This window comes from Nerophis ophidion, linkage group LG02 (genome assembly GCF_033978795.1).
Source record: "Nerophis ophidion isolate RoL-2023_Sa linkage group LG02, RoL_Noph_v1.0, whole genome shotgun sequence".
Taxonomy (NCBI): domain Eukaryota; kingdom Metazoa; phylum Chordata; class Actinopteri; order Syngnathiformes; family Syngnathidae; genus Nerophis; species Nerophis ophidion.
The window spans coordinates 50,279,792-50,307,230 of NC_084612.1; the positions used below are offsets into that span (position 1 = coordinate 50,279,792).

The 27,439-nt window shown below is 39.5% G+C and overlaps 1 protein-coding gene across 2 annotated transcripts in view; it reads left to right on the forward strand.

Annotated features, from left to right (window-relative positions):
- The window catches only part of LOC133542060 (membrane-associated guanylate kinase, WW and PDZ domain-containing protein 3), a 418,319-nt gene that overhangs the window by 324,612 nt on the left and 66,268 nt on the right, over positions 1–27,439 (forward strand). The window lies entirely within an intron of this gene.

Genomic DNA, 27,439 nt, shown 5'->3' on the forward strand with positions numbered 1-27,439 from the left:
AGTAAACTTTGGGACCCAACCTTTCCACTACAGACAGGTTGGGTCCCACACAAATAATAACACTGAATTAGTCATCTTACTCTTGATTTGAGTCGTATTCAATAGTTGTATCTCACCTACTTACAGTTTACAATCTTGTCAAATGTTTTGAAAGCATGTGTTCGTCACAAAGATTATTATCTTTTTAACGAATAAACTTTGGCTCAGGTCAGGCTGATTAGAAAAACAAGTACTAACCATATATCCTGTATAAGAAGGGACTCATGAATAAAAAGAAAATTATAATTTACATACAAATATGTTGTGCCAAAATAAATAAATTGATAATATATATGTTCCTTAACTGTTTTTTTTTTTTTTGCTTAAATAAAGGTTAATTAAAAAAATAAAACATAAAATTGACTAAACTGTCTATACAATTAAAGTGCAAATGAAAATACAGTCACCACTTTAGTCATATTTTTTGCGCTTTAGACACTTCTCTAAGACTTAAGCTCCAGACTTATTCTGTTTGTTTGAGGGGGTCATTACTGCCGCAATGCCTTGTGGGTTAGTCTGGGAAGACAAAAGGCTAGGAGAGAACACCCTGAGAGAAAAGCAAGTGCTGGTAGGCGCACTAGACGCGGTCCTCCGACAGACCGGAGCTCTGGCAGGCTCCTGCAGCTGTGAGGAGGTGCCGGTCGTCCTAGGTTTCCCTTGTCACCGGATACAGTTACCCACAGCGAAGAAGTGACGTTGGAGTCTGCGCGTCTCCCTCGTCAAAAAAGACCTCAACGGCGGAGTGGGCGGATAATGGTTGCATAGAAGCTCCACAACGGTCACAAAGGCGGAGGGAGGTTGCAGCAAAGATGGGCCCCAAATGGTTTTGGTCTCCATACCATTGGACCCTGGCCTTCTCTTTGCCAAGGACCGTGTGGTGGCTGTCTGTGCACCAGTCCCCCCACTTTAAAAGATTTCACGCACAGGCAATCCCACCAACAGGTAGACAATCATACTCGTTTCAAGTGATAGCTGCCGACGACTGCCACAAGTGGCGGACTTGTGTATTACAACCCGTTACGGGCCACCGCTGAGATTTTTTTGGGTGGCCCCCTAGTGGCCGCTCTGTTAGGTATTATTAAGAAATTTCCCGCATAAGCACCGCCAAAACTCCCTTGAAAATCGAGATGTCCCGATCAACAGTTTTGGCCTCCGATCCTGACATGATCTGCAGTCCGGATTACAGAAGTGAATTTTTATTTTTGTATTTTATTTATTTTTCTATGTATTTGACAGGGACAGTACAATGAAACACTGCTACCCAAAGATAACCGATGTCAAAGTACCTAAGACTTCTAGCCACAGGCTGATTTGCAATCCCTTACCAGGGACAAGGAACAATTTAGAAAAGTGAAAAACACATACCAAAGGATTAGGACAAGTACAAAATAAAAAATAATTGGCCCCATTTGTCTGTACTACACCCAGTTCTAGTGCTCACACTTTGTGGAGAAAAGTTTAATGTCTGATTGTGACTTTAACTCCAGTGGCAAAGAGTTCCACAGACGTGAACCCAGACTGACCCAGAGTGTCCAGCACCTTTTCACTCTAACGCTCCCACTACTGTACCTTTGTACTTCTTTACACGTCACATCAGGGGGCAATCCATTAAGACACTTAAAAATAGCTTTTAAAAATGAGAAATGTATACAATCATCAAAACTCATCAGGTTATATTTTTGGGTAATATGGCAGTAACGATGTTTCATTGGTTTTTGGTCAAATAGCTTTGGTGTTTGTTTATATAATGACAACAGAGGCTTCACCACACATGTTGTGGCCTCTCCCCAGACAATGGCACAATAAGACATATGAAGTCAGTCAATCAATCAATCAATCAATCAATCAATCAATCAATCAATCTATCAATCACTCAATGTTTACTTATATAGCCCTAAATCACAAGTGTCTCAAAGGGCTGCACTAGCCACAACGGCATCCTCGGCTCAGATCCCACATAAGGGCAACAAAAAACTCAACCCAATGGGATGACCATAAGAACCGGGCGACCGGTGCAATGGACGTCGAGTGAATCTAGCATAATAGTGAGAGTCCAGTCCATAGTGGATCTATAAAGATGGTGAGAGTCCAGTCCATAGTGGATCTAACATAATATTGTGAGAGTCTAGTCCATAGTGGATCTAACATAATAGTGAGAGTCCAGTCCATAGTGGATCTAACATAATATTGTGAGAGTCTAGTCCACAGTGGATTTAGCATAATATTGTGAGAGTTTAATCCATAGTGGATCTAACATAATAGTGGGAGAGCAGTCCATAGTGGATCTAACATAATAGTGAGAGTCCAGTTCATAGTGGATCTAACATAATAGTGAGAGTCCAGTCCATAGTGGATCTAGCATAATAGTGAGAGTCCAGTCCATAGTGGATCCAACATAAAAGTGAGAGTCCAGTCCATAGTGGATATATCATAATAGTGAGAGTTCAGTCCATAGTGAATCTAACATAATATTGTGAGAGACCAGTCCAAGGTGGGGCCAGCATCTTGAGTGGAGACAGGTCAGCAGCGCATCATCTGTGGCCACCGGACCTGTGCACCCCCTTCCACGAAGGAGAAGGGGGCAGAGCAGAAAAGAAACAGCAAATCAACTGGTCTAAAAATGGGGTCTATCTAAAGGTTAGAGTATACAAATGAGTTTTAAGATGGGACTTAAATGCTTCTACTGAGGTAATATCTCTAACTGTTACCGGGAGGGCATTCCAGAGTACTGGAGCCTGAATAGAAAGTGCTCTATAGCCCGCAGACTTTGTTTGGGCTCTGGGAATCACCAATATGCCCCAGTTCTTTGAACACAGATTTCTTGCCGGGATATATGGTACAATACAATCAGCAAGATAGTATTTTATATGTAAGTAGTAAAATCTTAAGTGCACAGGAAGCCAGTGCAGGTGAGCCAGTATATGTATAAATAGGTATATATGTATATAAAGGTATATACAGTATAGGCGTAATATGATCAAACTTTCTTGTACTTGTCAAAAGTCTAGCAGCCGCATTTTGTACCAACTGTAATCTTCTAATGCTTAGACATAGGTGAAATCATTGCATGTGTACAAACCTGTGCAGCTTAAACGGATAACTGTTTTGTTATAATTTTGGGTTAAACATTTATTGTGAAACTATGTTGATATTTCAGCAAGCTGTCTGTCTAACATCTCTAAAGCCTGCTAAAAGCTGCCAGCTGCCACATAAATGATCGTATCATCTGCGTACATTTGGCAGATGGTATTTTTGCAAATATTGGAGAACGCATTTTTAAAAAGCTAATCTTTCAGAATGTGCGAGTGTTGTTTTAAATCAGATGATGCATTACATCTCCAGGCATTGAAGGATAGATACTGTTTTATTACAAAATTGGGTTTTGCCCTCAAAGCCTTCCTGAGTCCACAGACTTACTGCCTGAGTTTGCACACAGTATCAAAAAATGACAAAACTAAATGATTTGTAATGGTATTAGAAATAAATTATTGATTTGATCACTTTAGTATTGTTTGTTTATTGATATTACACTAGTTATACCTATTATTAAACCTACTCAGTGGCCTAGTGTCCGCCCTGAGATCGGTAGGTTGTGAGTTCAAACCCCTGCCGAGTCATACCAAAGACTATAAAAATGGGACCCATTACCCCCCTGCTTGGCACTCAGTATCAAGGGTTGGAATTGGGGGTTATATCACCAAAAATGATTCCCGGGCGTGGCCACTGCTGCTGCTCACTGCTCCCCTTATTTCCAAGGGAGTGAACAAGGGGATGGGTTAAATGCAGAAGACAAATTTCACCACACCTAGTGTGTGTGTGTCAATCATTGGTATTTTAACTTTTTAACTTTAACTTATCCATGGTATCTGGATCGATCACCCCCACTTTATATCGACACTTTAGCAGTTAGCTTCTTGTGTTGTCCTGCTGCTGTGTGTGGATTTTCTACTCGTCCTCCAGTGATATTGGACATGGACGAAACATTGTTCATTTGCTCCCATGTTTGGTAAGGATTAATATATTAGAAGAAGCTTCACACTTTTGATTCATTTGAACTTGCTCTCAAATTGGAGCCGGTGTTTTGGCAAGACATGCAACCCCTTCATGTGTGTAACAGAGAATATGGACATTGTCATTGTTTCTCCCTGATAGGGCTGGACAATTAATCACATTTTGATTTCGATTATGGCTCCTATAGAAAATTAAAATATTGAAATAATTTAAAAAAAAAAAGTTAAAAAAAAAATAAATAAATAAATATATATATATATACATTAGTCCGCACCACATGCATGCAAATTCTCGAGCTTGCAACAGTGAAACTGATGCGTCAGCGTTTTAGTGAAAAGGCTACATGTACTAAAAGATTGGGATGTCACCATGGTTGGTACTTTTTATTTGAAGTCTTATCAATAATTAGTTACTAAACTCAACAAAGGAGTAAGACATACGATTTCCGCATTACCATAACCGCGGGCGGAGTCACTGAATGGGCCAATAAAAATGCAATCCGCTGTTGAATGCGGAATGTCAGGGAAATTGTGAGTAAAACGCTGTCATTGTGAGAAGAAGGGACATTTGTTTGGGAAAATAATGTGTCTGCTAACGTTCATCCATCCCAAACAATGTGCAGACGGTCACTTGAAACAGCGACTAAACAACAATGCTAAAGCTAGCAAAGACAATCCATACTGTACACACAGAACATATCTCATTGATTGATTGATTGAAAATTATATTAGTAGATTGCACAATACAGTACATATTCCGTACAATTGACCACTAAATGGTAACACCCGAATAAGTTTTTCAACTTGTTTAAGTCGGGGTCCACGTTAATCAATTCATCTGCTTGTGTTGTTGTGAACGACATCATGGATGTAACATCAATGTACAAACAGCTCTCACAACTTGAGAGGCTCTTTTTTTTCTTTCTTTTTTAACAGTCTCAAGTCTCGCCCCCCCCCCCCCCAAAATAAAGGTTTCAAAAAGTACCTTACAATTAAACACTAATTGAAATATTTACAGAATTGTTATGCTTTGACCTAAAATGTTGGTCAAAATTGTCCAAAAATGTATCGCGCCAAAAAATTTTTGGATTTGTGTATTTTGTTAACAAACATTTTAAAAAAATTAAATTTGACACGGAAAAAAACGGAATTGAAATACACCCACAGCACATCTCATCAGCTTGTGTTGTTGTGAACAACATCATGGATGTAACATCAATGTACAAACGGCACTCGCAACTTGAGAGGCTCTCTTTGTTTTGTTTTTTAAACAGCCTCAAGTTCTTTCAAAACTTGCCAAACTCGGAACAGCAGCACACTTCCCCCCTTCACAATAAGAGCACGGTGCTACACATCTGGTCTGACTTGGTCTAACAAAAGGTTTCAAAAAGTACTTGCCACAAGCATGATTATACTCAAAACATGTTGTGGAAGTCGTTTCCTAGCAGTCCCACTTTCAGACACGGCACAGGAGCCAAGCATGCAGGTTTAACAAGGTTTTAATAAGAATGCTTCAACAAAAGTAGAATGTGACCTTTCAGTCACGTCAGTATCCTCTCTCTCTTCCTGCTCCCGGCCGCTTACTGTTGAAGACAACAGACGATTAGATTACCTCGTACCACCTGTGAAATCTAATCACTTGCCCGCTGTGTCTCGCCGTCAGCACTGCTACGCCCCGTCTGATGGTGCTCGGTCCTCAGCACCATGGACAGAGGCGGTGACCTTTGCTCCTGCAGGCACCGTAGGCAACATCTCCCTCCACACATGTATTGATACATTTACACAACTATTATGCTTTAACCTAAAATATTGGTCAAAATTGTCCAAAGATGTATTACACCAATAAATGTGAGGATTTTTGTAGTCAATTAACAAACATTTTATATAGTTGAATTTAGAACAAAAAACATAATTAAAAACAACAATGCCAAAGCTAACAAAGACAATCCATGCACCCGCAACACATTTAATCTGCTTTTGTTGTGGTGAACGACATCATCGATGTAACATTAATGTACAAACAGCACTTGCAACTTGAGAAGCTCTTTTTTTTCTTCTTTTATTTTTTTTTCAACAGCCTCAGTTGTTTTAAAACTCAGAACCGCAGCACACTCCCCCTCTTCACAATAAAAGTGCTACACATCTGATCTGACTTGGTCTAACAAAATAAAGGTTTCAAAAAGTTCCTTACACAAGCATAATTTTACTTAAAACCCATACACAAATATTTTGCTTTGACATTAAATATTGGTCAAAATTGTCCAAAGATATGTCACCAAAAAATATGAGGATTTTTGTATTTAATTGTCAGAATAATTGTATCTAAGTTATCACAAAACCTTGTGTTACATTGAGTTCAGATCGCCCTGCGAGAGTGCAAAACTGTCTTTGATCCTACCAAGCAAAAAGCTTGTAAAACTTCACTGTGTACGATGGGAAGCGACATGAAGTCGTTGGTTTCTTTTATGTACTGTAATCTACAGGAGGATTTTGTCTTAACCCGAGATCTACAAAGTGGAGAGGAGGCATGGTGTGACCTCCCTCAAGGCACCTTTTCTTTGAACTGTTTTATGACCTTTTCTTTGAACTGTTTTTAACAAAGGCGATGGCCTGTTTACGCCTCCCCTCCCTTAGAAACAGCTGTTGCCATGTAATCAGGGAAAGTCCAAATAAAAGAGGAACCATACAATCTTTCGTCAGAGCGTAGTGGAGACTGTACGAGAGTACAGCCCAGACCTTTCTCCTGAATTGAGGCAAATTTAATTCTGTCTTTGTTCAATTCATTGCTTCTTTGTCTGTTTAACAGATGCCATCAGTATTTGAACCTGACATTAATTAACAAACATTTTTGAAAATGTACTTTGAAAAAACTGAATTAAAAACAATTAAATCATAAACACTGTTTTTTTTATATTGCTACTGTTATTTTGACATTATATAATGTTATTTAATATACGGTATTATTTTACTTGCTGTTAATTCATTACTAATTTATTCACATCGTTCTTTTATATTATGTTGAAAGTGGAGTTTTGGTGGTGCAATATTTACACGTTAGTGAAAAAAGGCTTTATTGATCTTGATTTCAATATCAACCAAAATAATTGTGATTATTATTATTTTTGGCCATAATCGTCCAGCCCTACCCCCTGAACTTGCGTCCATTTTGAAGGAATCTTTCACGGGAGTAAGACCTTTAATTAATCAATGAATCAATCAGAGTTTACTTATATAGCCCGTTAATCACGAATGGACCATAGATGTGGGGGGGTGAGTGCCGAGTTGATCCGGTTAATAACGTGACCGACTGATGCGTAGAGGAGTGGTCCACCCCGGGTCCTGACTTGGAACAGCTAGTGGAAACTGATCTGTGGCCACCTGATAATCTCTCGATGCAGGAGAGGGGGGGAAACCAGTAAAGAGAGGCGGCAGATAAACTGGTCTAAAATTGGGACACAGCTGTGATAAAGATCACCTGTGCTCATCAGCCGATCGGTTAAAAAAGGCAAAGATCAGTGAAATTAGTGAAAATCATTCAATCTACTGATCTGAAACATTCTTGGGTATGACCGTACAAAATTGCAACTTGATTTGCGCACCTTTTGTCGCAACAGGATGAGGATGTGTTCGTTATATGTCCAACCTTCCATCAACTTCAAACGGACGTTCTTTCAGGTTTATTTGCCGCAAAGTAAACGCTCTTCTTTCAAGGCTACGGTGTTAACGAGGGACGATGTGGGATGGGTTGGATTGGCAACAGGCTGCTCGCCATGCAGGAATTCAGGTGGGAGCGCGAGCGTGAACACGGGCAGAGGGGGCCGGGCTGTGAGCCAGACCCAAACAGCTGCTGGAACAACACATCAGACGGCGCTGAGCATAATCAGACGAGCACCCCGACAGCACCCTCCCCAGCCCCCACCCCCACCACCACCGACACGCAAATTGACAAGCTGATCACATCGCTGCTCAGATACAAGACAACACGAGTCGTTTTAGTTCCTACCTTGCCGGGTCTCCTATTTATAGTCGCCGTGTGTGCAGTCGACAGAAGCAAGTCTCTAGACGAGGCGATTGTAAGTGCTTCACAGAAGATTACAAGAAGGCAAAAAAAACATAAAAATACTGAATTTTCCAGACAATATATAAGCGGCAGCCACCAAACTGTAGAACAAAAAACACAAGTTTCCACACATTAGTAGACCAACCAAGCTTTAGAAAGAAAAAAAATGTTTTCCCTTATATTAGCCGCACCAGGTATGTAAGCCGCAACTGCCAAGGGTTAGAAGAAAAAAGTATTTTTTGCATATATTAGCCACACCGGAAAATAAGCCGCACCTACCAAAGAAACTTAAAGAAAATGGGTTGCCATACATTAGCCGCACCAGACTATAAGCTGCACCTACTCAATTTTAGAAGTAAAAAAAAATGTTCCATACATTAGCTACACTGGTATATATGCCCCAACTACTAAGTTTTACAATATTTTTCCCCATATATTAGCCGCACCGCACTATAAGCCGCACCTACTCAATTTTAGAAGTAAAAACGTTTTTTCCATATATTAGCTGCACTGGTATATAAGCCGCCCCAGTTTTAGAAGAAAACTGTTTTCCCTCCATATATTAGCCGCACAGGCATATAAGCCGCAACCATAAAGGATAAGAAGAAAATCAATTTTTTTCATGGATTAGCCGGACCAAACTATAATCCACACCTACTAAATTACAAAAAAAACCAACAAATAAAACATTTCCATATATTAGCCGCATCGAACTAAAAGCCGCAACCACCACATTTCCGAAAAAACGATTGGTCCAAATATTAGCCACACCGGACAATAAGCCACACCTCTAAGTTTTAGAAATAATAACGATTTTTCCATATATTAGCTGCACTGGTATATAAGCCGCACCTACTAAGTTTTACAATATTTCCCCCCCCCCATATATTAGCTGCACCGGACTATAAGCCACACCTACTCAATTTTAGAAGTAAAAAATATTTTTCCATATATTAGCTGCACTGGTATATAAGACGCACCAGTTTTAGAAGAAAACTGTTTTCCCTCCATATATTAGCCGCACAGGCATATAAACCGCACCCACTAAGGGTTCGAAAAAAAACTATTTTTCCATAGATTAGCCGCACCGTACTATAAGCCACACCTACCAAATCTTAGAAGAAAAACATTTTTTTTTACATACATTAGCCGCACCGGACAATAAGCCACACCTACTAAGTGTTATAAGAAAAAATGAGTCTTCCACATATTAGCCCCACCGGACTCTCAGCCGCACCTACTAAATTTCAGAAGAAAAAAAAAAAGTTTCCATATATTAGCCGCATGAGAAAGGGAGGTTTTTGGTTTGGTGCACTAATTGTAAGTGTGTCTTGTATTTTTTTATGTTGATTTAATAAAAAAAATTATAATAAAAAATAAATACAAATTTATAAAAAATTCTTCTGTGGCCCGGTAGCAATCAGGCCGCTGCCCAGTGGTTGGGGACCACTGGTGTAGGCTACAAGATACCGTTAACGTTATCAGACACGTACAAAAAGGTTAACATTACCGTTAGCTACTGACTGTGCTTAGGTAACGTTAGTCTCGCTAACATTACTGCAGTCCTGGTTGACAGAAAAGGTAACGTTATTTTAGCCTAAAGGCTACAAGTAAGCAAATGTGGAAATTAACCAGCAACAGTTGACGTCAGTTACTCACTGGCACTATCACTGAAACTGGGGCTGCGGATTGAAGCAGAAAATGGGAGTGCTCCGTCATCTTTGTCGCTGCTTCTCCACGTTTCGAAGACAGGCCACAGTTCTCGAACGTTCAGGTTATGTACGGCCTGAACATGTTTAAACATACTTGTTGTACTTCCCCGTTACATGAGAGCGAAGCCTGGCAATAATTGCATATTGCAGTTTCTTCGTCATATTTTTTTGTAAAATTCCTTCAGGGTTTTTTTCTGGTCCATTATTTTGCTGCTTTCTGCATCTGCCGCCTAATGACGAAGCTACGTCATTTCCTGCGATGACCCACAGAGCATTTCCTGTGGGACGGGACTCGTTCCCAGGGATTCGAATAAAGAACCAACTCTTTTTCTTTACTATAGTGGCCTCGATAACGGGAACCGGTTCTCAAAAAGGGATTTGAGTCCATAGAATCGGTTCTTTTCTTATCAAACAACTGGGAGAACCGGTTTTCGAACATCATCCCTAGCCGCACCTACTCAATTTTAGAAGTAAAAATTATTTTTCCATATATTAGCTGCAGTGGTATATAACCCGCACCTACTATTTTTTTGAAGAAAAACTATTGTTTTCCATATCAGCCGCACCTTACTATAATATAAGCCTTACTTACTCAATTTTAGAAGTAAAAACGATACTTCCATATATTAGCTGCATTGGTATAAAAGCCGCACCTACTAAGTTTTAGAAGACAAAAACATATTTTCCATATATTAGCCGCACAGGCAGATAAGCCGCACCCACTAAGGGTTTGAAGAAAAACTATTTTTCCTTAGATTAGTTGCACCGGACTATAAGCCACACCTACCAAATTTTAAAATAAATAAAAACTATTCTTACATATATTAGCCGCAACGGTATATAAGCAGCACCTACTAAGTTTTAGAAGAAAAAATGAGTCTTCCATATATTTGCCCAAACGGACTATAAGCCACACCTACCAAATTTCAGAAGGCAAAAAAAAGTTTTCTATATAGTAGCCACACCTTTTTCTATATATTAGCCACACCTATATTTTTACATATATTAGCCGCAACGGTATATAAGCCGCACCTACTAAGTTTTAGAAGAAAAAATGAGTCTTCCATATATTAGCCCAAACGGACTATAAGCCGCACCTACTCAATTTTAGAGGTAATAAAGATATTTCCATATGTTAGCTGCACTGGTATAAATCCAGCATCTATTAAGTTTTAGAAGAACAAAAAAATGTTTCCATATATTTGCCGCACAGTCATATAAGCCACACCTACTAAGGGTTCGGAGAAAAAATATTTTTCTACAGATGAGCTGCACCGGACTGTAAGCCACACATACCAAATTTTAGAAGAAAGAAAATATTTTTACATATATTAGCCGCAACAGTATGTACGCCGCACCTACTAAGTTTTAGAAGAACAAACAAATCTTCCATATATCAGCCCCACCGGACTATAAGCCGCACCTACCAAATTTTAGAAGAAAAAATGTATTTTAACAATAGTAGCTGCAACAGAATATAAGCCACAACTACTAAGTTTTAAAAGAAAAAAACAAGTCTTCCACATATTAGCCCCACCGGACCTACTAAATCTAAGAAGGAAAAAATTGTTCTTCCATATATTGGACTATATTACGCACCTACTCAATTTTAGATGTAAAAACAATTTTTCCATACATTAGCTTCACCGGTATATGAACTGCACCTATTAAGTTTTAGAAGAAAAACATTTTCCCCCCACATATTAGTCGCACCGGACTATAAGCCGCACCTACTAAATTTAAGAAGGAAAAAATATTTCTTCCGTATATTAGCCGCACAGGACTATAAACTACACCTACTCAATTTTAGAAGTAAAAATGATTTTTCCATATATTAGCTGCACTGGTATACAGTATAAGCCGCACCTACTAGGTTTTAGAATAGAAAAACTTGTTTTCCACATATTAGCCGCACAGGCATATAAGCCAGATCCCCTAAGGGTTCAAAAGAAAACTATTTTTCCATAGATTAGCCACACCTACCAAATTTTAGCAGAACATTTTTTTTCACATATATTAGCCGCAACGGTATATAAGCCGCACGTACTAAGTTTTAGAAAAGAAAACAAGTCTTTCATATATTAGCCCCACCAGATTATAAGCCGCACCTACTCAATTTTAGATGTAAAATCTATTTTTCCATATATTAGCTGAACTGGTATATAAGCCGCAACTACTAAATTTTAGAAGAAAAACTTTTTTTTCCCATACATTAGCCGCACATGCATATATGCCGCACCCACCAAGGCAGTGGTTCTCAAATGGGGGTACGCGTACCCCTGGGGGTACTTTAAGGTATGCCAAGGGGTACTTGAGATTATTTAGAAATATTCTAAAAATAGTAACAATTCAAAAATCCTTTATAAAAATATTTATTGAATAATACAAAATATGAATGTAAGCTCCAAAAATGTGAAAAAAAATGCAACAATCCAATATTGAGTGTTGACAGCCAGATTTTTTGTGGACATGTTCCATAAATATTGATGTTGAAGAGTTCTTTTTTTGTGAAGAAATGTTTTGAATTAGGTTCATGAATCTGTCACGCCTATGGTTCATGTTTTGTTTAGGTCATGCTATGTTTAGTTTTTTGGACATTTAGTTCTGTTTTGCATTTGTCTTACCATGCCAACTGATTTAGTTTTCTGTCACGTCTGATCATGAGTTTTGTATGGCCATGTTACCCTGAGCATCCCCAATCTCATCTGTTCTCAAAGCTAAGCAGTGTGTGGCCTGGTTAGTACTTGGATGGGAGACTGGCTAGGAATACAAGGTGCTTTTGACCTTTGGACTCTAAGTTCCTTTTTTTTCACTCCCTGTTTTGTTACCATGATGACCAATCAGTTCACCTGTCTTTTCTCACACCTGTTTTCACTTATCATGTTCATTATTTAAGCCACAGTTACCAGGTAGTCAGTCTGGCAACATCACCTCAGTCACGCCCTCGATTATCTGCTTCATGCCTTGCAATGCTGTCCATTTTGTCCACGTAAGTTTTTGTTATTCATTACCACTGCGCAAGTGTTTTTGTTTCATGTTTGTAGTTTGTAGCCTTTGTGCTAGTCTTTTGTTTCATAGCCCAGTTTTTTGTACCGCCATTGTGCGCGCTTTTTGTTGGTTCCTGTTTTTAGTTTTAGTGTTAAAATAAAGATGTCTTTACCTTCGCACCGTTTCCACTCCATTCGCTTTGCACCTCGGGAAAACAAACCAAGACCAAGTCCAAGCCTGACAGAATCCAGATGGATCTCTATTACAATCCCCAAAGAGGGCACTTTAAGTTGATGATTACTTCTATGTGTAGAAATCTTTATTTATAATTGAATCACTTGTTTATTTTTCCAACAATTTTTTAGTTATTTTTATATATTTTTTTCCAAATAGTTTAAGAAAGACCACTACAAATGAGCAATATTTTGCACTGTTATACAATTTAATACATCAGAAACTGATGACATAATGCTGTATTTTACTTCTTTATCTCTTTTTTCAACCAAAAATGCTTTGCTCTGATTAGGGGCTACTTGAACTAAAAAAATGTTCACAGGGGTTCCATCACTGAAAAAAGGTTGAGAACCACTTCACTAAGGGTTAGAAGAACATTTTTTTTCTCCATATATTACATCCACAGGCATATAAACTGCACCCAATAAGGGTTCGAAGAAAAACTATTTTTCCATAGATTAGCCGCACCAGACTACAATCCACACCTACCAAAGTTTAGAAGAAAAAAAAGATTTTTACATACATTAGCCGCAACAGTATTTAAGTCGCACCTAAATTTTACAAGAAAAAACGAGTCTTCCATATATTAGCCCCACTGGACTTTAAGCCGCACCTACCAAATTAAAAAAAAAACAATCAAAAAAAAATAGTTTCCATATATTAGTCGCATTGGACTATAAGCCGCAACCACCACATTTCCGAAAAAACGATAGTTCCATATATTAACCACACCGGCTATAAGACGCACCTACTAAATTTTTAGAAGTAATAACGATTTTTCCATATATTAGCTGCACCGGTATATAAGCCGCACCTACTAAATTTTAGAATATTTTCTTTCCCCATATATTAGCCGCACCGTGCTATAAACCGCACTTATTCAATTTTAGAGGTATAAACGATTGTTCCATATATTAGCCGCACTGGACTGTAAGCCGCATCTACTCAATTTTAGAAGTCCATCCATCCATCCATCCATTTTCTACCGCTCATTCCCTTTGGTGTCGCAGGGACGCTGGTGCCTATCTCAGCTACAATCGGGCAGAAAGCGGCGTTCACCCTGGACAAGTCGCCAAATCATCGCAGAATTTTAGAAGTAATAACAATTTTTCCATATATTAGCTGCACTGGTATATAAGCCACACTTACTAAGTTTTAGAAAGTTTTCCCCATATACAGTATTAGCCGCAGCGCACTATAAGCCGTACCTACTCAATTTTAGAAGTAAAAACTATCTTTCCATATATAATCCGCACCGGACTATAAGCCGCACCCACTCAATTCTAGAAGTAATAAAGATTGTTCCATATATTAGCTGCACTGGTATATAAGTCGCACCTACTAAGTTTTAGAAGAAAACATTATTTTCCCCCATGTATTAGCCACACAGGCATATAAGCTGCATGCACTAAGGGTTCGAAGAAAAACTATTTTTCCATAGATTAGCCGCACCGGACTATAAACCACACATACCAAATTTTAGAAGAAAAAAATGATTTTTACATATACTAGCCGCAACGGTATATAAGCCGCACCTACTAAGTTTTATAAGGAAAAACGAGTCTTCCATATATTAGGCCCACTAGACTATAAGCCGCACCTACTAAATTTCAGAAGTAAAAAAGATTTTTCCATATATTAGCCGCACCGGACTCTCAGCCGAACCAACTTCATTTTAAAAGTAAAAATGACTGTTCCATATATTAGCCGTACTGGTATATAAGCCGCACTCACCAAGTTCCAGAAGAATAAAATGGTTTCCATACATTAGCCGCACGGGGCTATAACCTGCACCCACTAAGCTTTAGAAGGAAAAACTATCTGTCCATATATTAGCCGCACAGGACTATAAGCCGCACCCACTAAGTTCCAGACAAAACTTTTTTTTTTCTATGTAAAGTATGAGCTGCACCTACAAAGTTTTAGAAAAAAGAATGTTTCAATACATTAACCGCACCTGACTGTAAGCCACACTCACTAAATTTAAAAAAATATGTATAATAATTTCCATATATTAGCAGCACCGGTATATAAGCCGCACCCACTAAGCAAAAAGAAAATGCTTTCCATATAACAGCCGCACCCACTAAGCATCATAAGAAAACACAAATGTTCCCCATATTAGCCGCACCTGACTATAAGCCGCACCTACTAAATTATAGAAGAAAACAATTTTTCCATATATTAGCCACACCTACTAAGTCTTAGAAGGAAAAAAAAATCACATACACTAGCTGCACCCACTATGTTAAAAAAATAAATAAAGAAATAACATTTACATAGATTAGCCGCAACCGACCATAAGCCGCACCTACCAAGCCCCAGGAAAATTTTTTTTAGATTTTCCATACATTAGCCGCACCGGTATATAAGCCGCACCCACAAAGTTTTAGAAGAAATATTTTATATATATATATATATATATATATATATATATATCAGTGACGTGCAGTCAGGGGAGACAGGTGAGGCGGGGCCTCACATACCATCATGGAAAGAAAAAAAATGTAAAAAGAAAAAAATAATTGTTATATATATGTATCCAGTGATTATACTTTATAAAGTTATTTTCCATTTAACTTTACCAGTTTTAGATCATTTGTATTCAAAATCGCAGAATTTTCACATTTTCCGTTCAAATACTGAGAAGAGACTTGCGGTGAGTCAGCAGCCAGTTGAGCCTCCCCATGGATTGCGCAATGACTCGGCTAACTCCTGGCTGCTGTGCAGTGAGACTTTATTGCTATATGAATTATATTATACATTTCCATAGTTTAGTTAGCTGAGGTATATAATGTAGTGTGTATTTTGTCAACAACTGTATGTGTGTAACGTATTTCTTTTGCTGGGGAATAATAAAACGGCTGCGAGGACGCACTGTGTGAGGTACCTGTTCTCCCGCTTCCTGGTGGTAGAGGGCGCTAGTGATCCCAGAGATAATTTTGGGAATACTACGCTGCAGAAGAAGTGACAACAAGCTTCAGTTAGCAAGTCAAGTGCAGCGGCAGCGATCGTTTATTTTGTCCTCTTTTAACATGGATGAATCCATATCTAAAATAAAACAGTTTTCTAAACTGGACTTTCAATCGAAGCCGGAGGTAATAATTAAAGGAAGACCAACGCCGGAGCTAAAAGGTTTGCTTCAGACAGTGATCTCCATCAAGACAGAGAGACTTTTAATACCGAAGAGAGATAAGAAATACTTCTATAAACAAGTTATCGATGCTTTTGCTCAGAAGGAGTGAAGCATGGACTTTATTTATAAGTAAAGGTAAGACCATAATGTTTTTTTTATTAAATGTGCTTTTTTGTGTGCTACAGTTTGTATGTGTAAAGAATGCTGGAATGAGCTTTTAAACATAACCCGTTAACTGCTGCCAGTCAAATGGTGAATAAGATACCCTTTAGGGTTCATATGTTTATAAATCTGACTGTGATGAAGTCAGTGCCTCACCAGCCATGAACCTCACCGCACATCACTGATGTATATATATTAGGGGTAGGCAAATTAATGCGTTAATTACGAGTTAAGTCATCAATCTATTAACACCGACAATTATTTTATCGCACATTTGCGTATGTTGTTTACATGCTTTTATTTTGTTAACGCCTTTTCTTAACAAGATGGCAGCGCCTGGACGGATTTCGGCATCGAGGGGCTCTTGGTAAAGATGGATCATTTGGCAAAAATATCGGACAATTATGCAAATTTCACGGCGGGCTTACAGCGTGGTCACTCCGGGATCACTTATGACCGCCAGACATTTCTGGATGTGGATAGATCGGGCCGTTTTGGACTGAATGACGCGTGCTTGCTAGACCTGCTAGCTAGCATGGGAATACTTTGCCGGCTACATCCAGCGGCCTGTGAAGCAGCGGAGTATATGTGTTGTCTGTCTACTTATTAATAATGCAGACGAGGAGTGTTGGCTGAGTTCTTAACGTTTGCTTTCAGAGCGTGCATATCACAACATACAAGATGCCGTCATGGCGACACACAACCTATACCGGGCTACTGCGCATGCTCGTCACTCCTGTTGCATGCTGGGTAGGGTAGTTATTTTTTTCCATGGCTAATAACATCACAATATAGTACCATGTATATGATGTGTTCAGTTTATCAAAGCACCAAGCAAACAATCGGAAAACTCCCATCATATCAATTCCTAGATATGGTCGTAATTATTTTAAGTGCACTACGCATAATAAACACAACATTATTAATATTGCTAATATGGATAATTTGATCAAAAATTCCCTAAAACAGCCCACTACCTATAATATAGGTTTTTTAAACATAAGATACCTGATAAAAAAAATGTTTCTGCTGTTACCTCAGAAATTGCCTGTTCGGATGTTATGATTGTGGCTCAGAGATTTGTATGTAGATTATATTTATTTTCCATAACAAACAGGATAACTTAAATACCCTGGCAGTGGCAATAAGCTTAAATGTTTGTATTTACATTTTTTGAGTTGTTTTTCATAAAATATGCTATTTAACTGCTACTGTTTAACAAGGTCTGATTTAAATTGTGTTTGCACAACAAATGTTTTGGCGCTTTTGTTCATGTGGGAGAATATTCCAATAAAGGTGCACTACATACTACTTTTGAATTCATTATTGGCCTTTGCGTATACAATGCAGTTAATCGGGATTAATCGGAGAAATAGTGTGATTAACTTCGATTAAAATTTTTAATCGTTGCCCAGCCCTAATATATATATATATATATATATATATATATATATATATATATATATATATATATATATATATATATATATATGTATGTATATATATATATATATATATATGTATGTATATATATATATATATATATATATGTATGTATATATATATATATATATGTATGTATATATATATGTATGTATATATATATATATATATATATATATATATATAAAACCAAACTATAAGCCGCATATATATAAGTTGTGAAGTGCAATTATTTTGGTCGTGTATGTGCGTCGTGGTGGAAAAACTATGGTCCTCCGAGCAGGTAATCTAAACTTTTCAATAAACTGTCGGTCTAGAGACCTTTTTCCACCAAAAGTTATTGGACCTAAATGTTTAGTTCCAGGGACTAAAGGTTCCCGTAGAAGTGAGTGGTTTATGTTTCCACCGCAATTCACAGCTTCTGGGGGAATTTCTTACAAATCAGGCAATTTTCCGGACTATACAGCACACCGGTACATAAGCCGCACCCACTAAACCAAAAAAAAAAAAAAAAAAACCCACACATTTTACATATATAAGCCGCACCTGACTATAAACCGCATATAGTTGTGAAATGAGTTATTTATACAGAAATATTTTGTAAATGTTTATTTACATACTTTAATTGTTTCCAAAGGGTGACTGTAACACGGTAGTAAAACAGCTGATCAAACGAAACAGAAGTCATTGTCATGGACCCACTTGCTGCGGAAACTAGCTCTCTAATCAGCTAAACAGACTCAATAACTCTTATAATAATTGTACTACAAAATTTAGAGAGAGTCTAATAATTGTACTACTAAATTATAAGAGAGTCAAATAATGTTAATGCTAAATTTAAATAATTTTACTTCCAAAATGAGACGGTCAAATAATTGTCTTTTTTAAAATATATTTACATTATGGCCGTCAACAAAGAAAAATCAATGAGGTTTAAAGCCTAAGAAGTGAAAAATAGTCCGGAATTTACAGAAATTACAATTCAAATTAAAACCATAAAAGATAATCATCACAAAAACAATCATTTTTCAAATTAAAAATGTTTTCATGCTGCATTTGAACATGGTCAACGTCTTCTGAAAGACTATTCCAGATTTTAGGAGCACAAAACTGAAACACAGCCTCACCATGGTTGGTCCTGACTCTGGGCACCAGCAGGAGACTCCACTCCTTGAGGATTTCAGAGATGGAGATGGTTCATATGTTTCTAACATGTAAGCAGGAGACCACTCCCTGAGTTCCTCAGAGCTGGAGACGGGTCATATGGTTGTAACATGTCAGCAGGAGACCACTCCCAGAGGTTGTCAGAGCTGGAGATGGTTCATATGGTTTTAACATGTCAGCAGGAGACCACTCTCTGAGGTTGAATTGATTGCTAACATTAGCTGCATTTCTAGCCAGCAAGAACCAGACTATTTTTACATGTTAGAATGCAAAATAAACAAAACATTCTGTCTTGTCTCTCATAATGACCCCACGCCCTCACCACAGCTTGATTCCCCTCTAGGGTGATGGACAGCTGACTAGCGCTTATACAGCAGCAGCCGGCCTCCGTAGCTCCACACTCTCCCCTCTGTTGCAAGTTTTGTTGGTTCTATGTAACTCGTTTACGTGTGAAAAATAAATGGTGAAAATGGTTGTACTTGTATAGCGCTTTTCTACCCCTTTTTAAGGAGCCCAAAGCACTTTGACAATATTTCCACATTCACCCACTCACACACACATTCACGTCGGGAGTGAAGTGAATTATATTTATATAGCGCTTTTTCTCTAGTGACTCAAAGCACTTTACATAGTGAAACCCAATAAGTAAGTTACATTTAAACCAGTGTGGGTGGCACTGGGAGCAGGTAGGTAAAGTGTCTTGCACAAGGACACAACAGCAGGGACTAGGAAGGCGGAAGCGGGATTCGAACCTGCAACCCTCAAGTTGCTGGCAGGGCCGCTCTACCAACCGAGCTATACTGCCCCGAGCCATGCAAGGCGCTAACCAGCACCCATCAGGAGCAACGGTGAAATGCCTTGCCCAAGAACACAACGGACGTGAATAGGATGGTAGAAGGTGGGGATTGAACCAGTAACCCTCAGATTGCTGGCGCAGCGTCTCTCCCAACTTCGCCACGCCGTCCCTGCTATAGCAATGAGGGGTTTTTTACCTTGCCTTCAGTCTGGACCCCTCCCAACACATGCATAGGGCATTGTTTCTTCTAGAAAAGATAAATGGCGTCTTTAGTTGAAAATAGTTAGCTTGACCACCACACATATGTAACGATCTGGTGTAAATCCAAGCAATAATGCATGCATATACTGTATTATTTTTGGGGTTGTCAAAGTTAACTCGTTAATGCACAAAAAAATACTCAATGAATCATTTATAAACACAAATGAATCTGGTCATTTATTTATACCGTACATGCTCTTGTACTTAAACGACTGCTGGCTCCCTGAGAGGCGGGGGGACGCCACACTGTCAGTGATCATGCCTATACTGGTTAAAGTGAAAAGTGAGTGCAGACACTCTTGAGTTAAGTTTGTCGATACGTTGAGGACATGTTCCATCAGCACCTTAGCGTCAGCAATATTATTGCAGAATTGTTCAAAATGAGCACTTCCTACTGTACTGTTCCCACGTTATGAGCAAAAACATGATGTGCATTCAAGTAAAACAGTTTAAAAAATGTTTGCATTTTACTTTCTAAATACTATATTTCCTTGAATTGCCGCCGGAGTATGCGCCTGCCTTGAATTACTGCCAGGTCAAACTCGCTTCGCAAAATAATTAGCGCATGCTTAATATTAAAACTCGTGACGTCACAAGTGACACTTCCCCTGTTATCATTTTCAAAATGGAGGAGGCTGATTTCGATGCGGGTAATTTGAAATCGCATAAAGGGAAGAAGATTAAGAGCTATTCAGTAGGATTTAAGGTCCAAGCTATTGAATACCGGTATGCTAAAAAGAACAGTAAGCAACTATGTTTTATTAATATACCTGTGGTGCCGACGGTCCGACAGACAGGCAGGGCACGCTGGAGCCTGGCCCAAAATGGCGGCGAAGAGACGGCGAGCGAGCGGAGAGGAGGAGCGGAAGAGCGACCTGGACTTAGGTTTTATTGAAAAATCAACAAAGTCAAACTGCTCAAGCCATGTCTTTCCTTTGTGGTCCTGGGAACCCGCAAGACGACGGCTTGAGACCGTCACAATACCGTAGCTGCTTCTGTCAAATATGAGTCATTAAATGACGCCCGCCTCCTGGTGGTAGAGGGGGCTATTGATCCTTCTTGCGACCAATCGGCTGCAGAAGAAGTGAAATGAGTGACGTGAAATGTGCTGGAGGAGGTAATAAAGGAAGATCTCCATCGAGACAGAGAGACTTTTAAAACTGAAGAAAGATAAGGAAGACTTCTATAAACAAGTTATCGATGCTTTTGATCAGAAGGAGCTAGCATGAACTTAATTTATAAGTAAAGGTAAACCATAGTAACGTTTTTTTTAATTAAATGAGCGTATCCTCAAATTGTTACTGCATGCCTTTGGTAAGTGCCGGAGTGAGAAGAGGTTTTAAAATAATTAGCGCATGCTTTAAATTAATTAATGCCCCGGAAATATGGTATAAACCAGAAAAAAAGGATGTGAAATTACAAGCAAAAAATAGCTGCGATTAATCATTGAACTAAAGTGTGATCAATCTGTAATAGTGTAATAATGGAGGCCCTTAAGGATATGTTCGTTCACTTTTGTCTAAAAGCGCCAAATTTGGCACAGGTGTAGCTCAGGGCATACTTAAATGATTTAGCTAGGGCGCCCGCGCCGGTGACCTTTGGGGTCGCCACTTGTAATAGCGTTTGTTTTTATCATTTGAAACAGATGAGCTACAAATGTAAACTTGGTGTCTATTTCCTGTGTTTTGACAATTAGAAATGTGTTGGAATTCTCATTTTTATTTTTGGGTGTGTCTAGACCCCTAATTTGCATATTTCGATTGTAGCTGAGATAGGCGCCAGCGCCCCCCGTAACCCCCAAAGGGAATAAGCGGTATAAATGGATGGATGGATGGATCCAATTGGCGTTTTGCTATTCTGAAGACATTAGAAATAACTTGGCCATTGTTATGAGTAAAACCTGGTGTAACATGCATGATTCCTTTCTAATGGGAATATGAAATGATGGGGGGGGTTTGGTTGGCTGTGGTTGTGACATTTTGAAGACATTGGTTTCGCTTAAAGGGCAACTATTCTTTGGCTACTTGCGGGGGAGGCCACATGGAGGCTGTCTTCTTCTCTCCCTTTTTTATTATTTTTTTATTATTTAAACAATTTTTTGGGGGGGTGTGGGGGTATGGTTTGTTGTTTTCATTCCCCAACTACTTGACAAAAGCTGCACCAAGTGTCCAGGTTAGCTGGACCCTCATTGTTGGTGCATGGATTTGAGGAGTCCTGGTCCTTAAAGGACAATGTCATTGAATACTCTTAAAGGTTCAGGAACAGATACTGTTCCAGACAGTTGGAAGGTTAGGTGCCATCAAATTTGTGGCCTGGTTTGTAAACAATACTTGTGTAAAACCAAGTCAGCCCTTGTCAGCAATAGTCCGTCAACTTGATCAATCTGGTTGGAATCATGGCCTCTATCTACAAACCCCGTTTCCATATGATTTGGGAAATTGTGTTAGAGGTAAATAAAAAAAGAATACAATGATTGGCAAATCATTTTCAACCCATATTCAGTTGAATGCACTACAAAGACAATATATTTGATGTTCAAACTCACAAACTTATTTTTTTTTTTGCAAATAATAATTCACTTAGAATTTCATGGCTGCAACACGTGCCAAAGTAGTTGGGAAAGGGCATGTTCACCACTGTGTTACATCACCTTTTCTTTTAACAACACTTAATAAACGTTTGGGAACTGAGGAAACTAATTGTTGAAGCTTTGAAAGTGGAATTCTTTCCCATTCTTGTTTTATGTAGAGCTTCAATCGTTCAACAGTCCGGGGTCTCCGCTGTCGTATTTTACGCTTCATAATGCGCCACACATTTTCGATGGGAGACATGTCTGGACTGCAGGCGGGCCATGAAAGTACCCGCACTCTTTTACTATGAAGCCACGTTGTTGTAACATGTGGCTTGGCATTGTCTTGCTGAAATAAGCAGGAGCGTCCATGATAACGTTACTTGGATGGCAACAAATGTTGCTCCAAAACCTGTATGTAACTTTCAGCATTGATGATGCCTTCACAGATATGTAAGTAACCCATGCCTTGGGCAATAATGCACCCCCATACCATCACACATGCCGGCTTTTGAACTCTGCGCCTAGAACAATCCGGATAGTTATTTTCCTATTTGTTGCGGAGGACACAACGTCCACTGTTTCCTAAAAACAGTTTGAAATGTGTACTCGTCAGACCACATAACACTTATCCATTTTGCATCAGTCCATCTTAGATGATCTCGGGCCCAGAGAAGCCGGCAGCGTTTCTGGATGTTGTTGATGAATGGCTTTTGCTTTGCATAGTAGAGCTTTAACTTGCACTTACAGATGCAGCGACAAACTGTATTTAGTGACAGTGGTTTTCTAAAGTGTTCCTGAGCCCATGTGGTGATATCCTTTAGAGATTGATGTTGGTTTTTGATACAGTGCCGTTTGAGGGATCGGAGGTCACAGTCATTCAATGTTGGTTTCCGGCCATGCCGCTCACGTGGAGTGAATTCTCAAGATTCTTTGAACCTTTTGATGATATTATGAACCGTAGATGTTGAAATCCCTAAATGTCTTGCAATTGCACTTTGAGAAACGTTGTTCTTAAACTTTTTGACTATTTGCTCACGCAGTTGTGGACAAAGGGGTGTACCTCGCCCCATTCTTTCTCGTGAAAGACTGAGCATTTTTTGGGAAGCTATTTTTTTACACAATCATGGCACCCACCTGTTCTCAATTAGCTTGCACACCTGTGGGATGTTCCAAATAAGTGTTTGATGAGTATTCCTCAACTTTATCAGTATTTATTGCCACCTTTTCCAACTTCTTTGTCACGTGTTGCTGGCATCCAATTCTAAAGTTAATGATTATCTGCAAAAAAAAATGTTTATCAGTTTGAACATCAAATATGTTGTCTTTGTAGCATATTCAACTGAATATGAGTTGAAAATAATTTGCAAATCATTGTATTCCAAAGACATGCACCTGGGGATAGGTTGATTGGCAACACTAAATTGGCCCTAGTGTGTGAATGTGAGTGTACCCCGCCTCCCGCCCGATTGTAGCTGAGATAGGCGCCAGCGCCCCCCGCGACCCCAAAAGGGAATAAGCGGTAGAAAATGGATGGATGGATGGATGTATTCCGTTTATATTTACATCAAACACAATTTCCCGACTCATATGGAAATGGGGTTTGTACACTGTCGGACACTTTTTGCTTGCTTGCAATGTACGTCTCCCTTCCTTTCTGGTGTTCACTCCAGTCAGGTAGCAAAGAGAGGAGATGTGTCTTGAATCTTGTTGTGTGAGGTTTATTATAACAACAGACATGCCCACGTTCATTCATAAGGGTTCTATAGAGCTGCCTTAAATTCGAAATTGTGAAGGAGCAATCTGAATCTTCAACTAGGGCAACAATTTGCACTATAGTCAGAGGGTCAAGGGTTTCCCTGGATTCACTGGTAGACGCTTCTTCTTCTGATATGCTGGAAGATGTTTTATGTTGTGCAACTTGTGCTGCGTATCTCAGGTTCAGATAACATTTGGTATGATAGTACACATATGCTGCGTGCACATGAGACGCTTGTTGCGTTGGACCCGGTCTTCTGCCGGTCACCTCCCAGGTTGGTACGATGACACATAAGCTGGTTATAAATGAATCCCAGGCAGAGTTGCCTATTTTGATAGTTTATTACCAAAGCTTAGGGAGACCAATCTAGATACAACAACCTTTCAATCGCATTGCCCAAATTGATTTAATTCTACTACAGAAGTAGTAGAATTCTCTCCCTCTCACCCGCCCCCTTCTTCTCCTCTCCCCCTTCTTCTCCTCTCCTCCTCCTCCTAGCCTGAGACATTTGAGATAAAAGAGTGTTAGGACTTCTCGCTACATTCCAACTATCAAGGCCTATGCATGGCCCATACTTTGCTATTCTAAAATATGACTAGGATTTAAAAATATATCTATCTCCATCACTAATCTCCCAAGAAGTTTACAATTCTTACTAGTTTTCTCCCAGATTTTCATTTTGGAATCAACATTACTTGTTAATGCCTTGTGCAGATCTTTCGTATCCTCCCCTTCACATATCACACAATGAACAAATGGTTTGGGGATGACTTGATCGAAGCTTTTTAGGACTTAATAAGGAGGGGACGGCATCATCCTCATGCATTCAAGCCCTTTTAACACGAGAACTACAACAGTAGCTTCTGCAGCGTTTGTGGTATTTGGCCTTATTTAATACAAGTGTTGATGCAATACCTGAACCATCATTCAATTGATCAATTGTGACAGTTATACATGAAGGAATAGCATTCGCAATTTCAATGAAATATTTGAGATCCTTTTTTAGCAACAAAAGTCCTTCGCTTTTGGGTGTTTGTAAGGGGTCATCAGACTATAATTGGCAGAGACAACATAAGTCCCAATTGATGCTGCTGTTGCTACTATTACTTTCAGATGATGTATAATATTTTTTTGATAATAACTACCCTGAAAAATGCATTACATGAAAGTAAAGTTGATGATTTTCACAATGTTAGATTTGGCAGTAGAATGACTGTACATTGATAAGCTTCTCTGTATGATTTCCATTTCAGGAAAAGTTAGGAGACACAACAGGGAGGGCCCAAACTATTATCACACTGTGTGGATAACAGTGTCGGGGCCTTCTCTGTAAGATACGTTTCTGTTTCTGTTGAAACAGAAACCTATATTATAGGGGGAGGGGGGGTAACACTGACTTTCTTTACTTTTACTAATGTTTCAATGAAATATATCTGCAGCTTTACATTCTATCTGTGTTGAAATATATGTGCAATACATTTTGGTAGATAATGGCAATGTTGTTAATATGGAAATTAAAGTGCTCTAATAAATAAATTATCATAAATCTGATCATTCCAGTATGTTTCTGATGCTCTAAAAACCTAAAATAGTGTGCCAAAAGTATCAAAAGTTAAGGTATACCTAATTTTTACATAGCCGCCACTTTGAAATATGCTAATTAGGTGTCCAGGCACACCCAAGTATAAAGATGATTTTTCCATCATATTTCTAATTGTCAAAAAACATGAAATAGACATCAAGTTTGGATTTGTAGCTCATCCGTTTCAAATCTGCGCTGCTAGTCCGCCTCCGCTTGGGGTGGTTTCCTGCTGGCTCTGCTGTGGACGGGAATCTCGCTGCTGTGTTGGATCCGCTATGGATTGAACTTTCACAGTATAATGTTAGACCCGCTCGACATCCATTGCTTTGGGTCCCCACATATGTGATCCTCTCCAAGGTATTCATAGTCATCATTGTCACCGACGTCCCACTGGGTGTGAGTTTTCCTTGCCCTTATGTGGGCCTACCGAGGATGTCGTAGTGTTGTGGTTTGTGCAGCCCTTTGAGACACTAGTGATTTAGGGCTATATAAGTAAACATTGATTGATTGATTGAAATGTAGAGGCAAAAGCGTGTTCAGGTGGTGGCCATATTGGATCAGCCGCTGTGGCGACCCCAAAGGTCACCAGCGTGGGCGTCCTAGACAAATCATTTAAGTATGCCCTGAGTTACACCTGTGCCAAATTTGGCGCTTTTAGACAAACACGAAGAGTTTAGCTTATACTAAAAAGTTCTAATTTGGTTTCATCTGACCACATGACATTCTCCCAATGTTTGGAGGAAGAAGAATACTGCGTTGCATCCCAAGAACACCATACAGTACCTACTGTGAAGTCTGATTGTGGCGGTCCGCTCCCTGTTTGATCAGTGTCAAAGCTTGGTCCGCATGGCCAGCAGTAATTCGGACATGTTTCCAATGAGGGTTGGACTCCACCAAGGCTGTCCTTTGTCACCGATTCTGTTCATAACTTTTATGGTCAGAATTTCTAGGTGCAGTCAAGGCGTTGAAGGGATCTGGTTTGGTGGCAGCAGAATTAGGTCTCTGCTTTTTGCAGATGATGTGGTCCTGATGGCTTCATCTGGCCGGGATCTTCAGCTCTCACTGGATCGGTTCGCAGCCGAGTGTGAAGCGACTGGGATGGGAATCAGCACCCCCAAGTCTGAGTCCATGGTTCTCGCCCGGAAAAGGGTGGAGTGCCATCTCCGGGTTGGGGAAGAGACCCTCCCCCAAGTGGAGGAGTTCAAGTACCTCGGAGTCTTGTTCACGAGTGAGGGAAGAATGGATCGTGAGATCGACAGGCGGATCGGTGCGGCGTATTCAGTAATGCAGACGCTGTATCGATCCATTGTGGTGAAGAAGGAGCTGGGCCGGAAGGCAAAGCTCTCAATTTACCGGTCGATCTACGTCCCCATCCTCACCAATGGTCATGAGCTTTGGGTTATGACCGAAAGGACAAGATCACAGGTACAACCGGCCAAAATGAACCTCCGCCGGGTGGCGGGGCTCTCCCCTAGAGATAGGGTGAGAAGCTCTGTCATCCGGGTGGAGCTCAAAGTAAAGCCG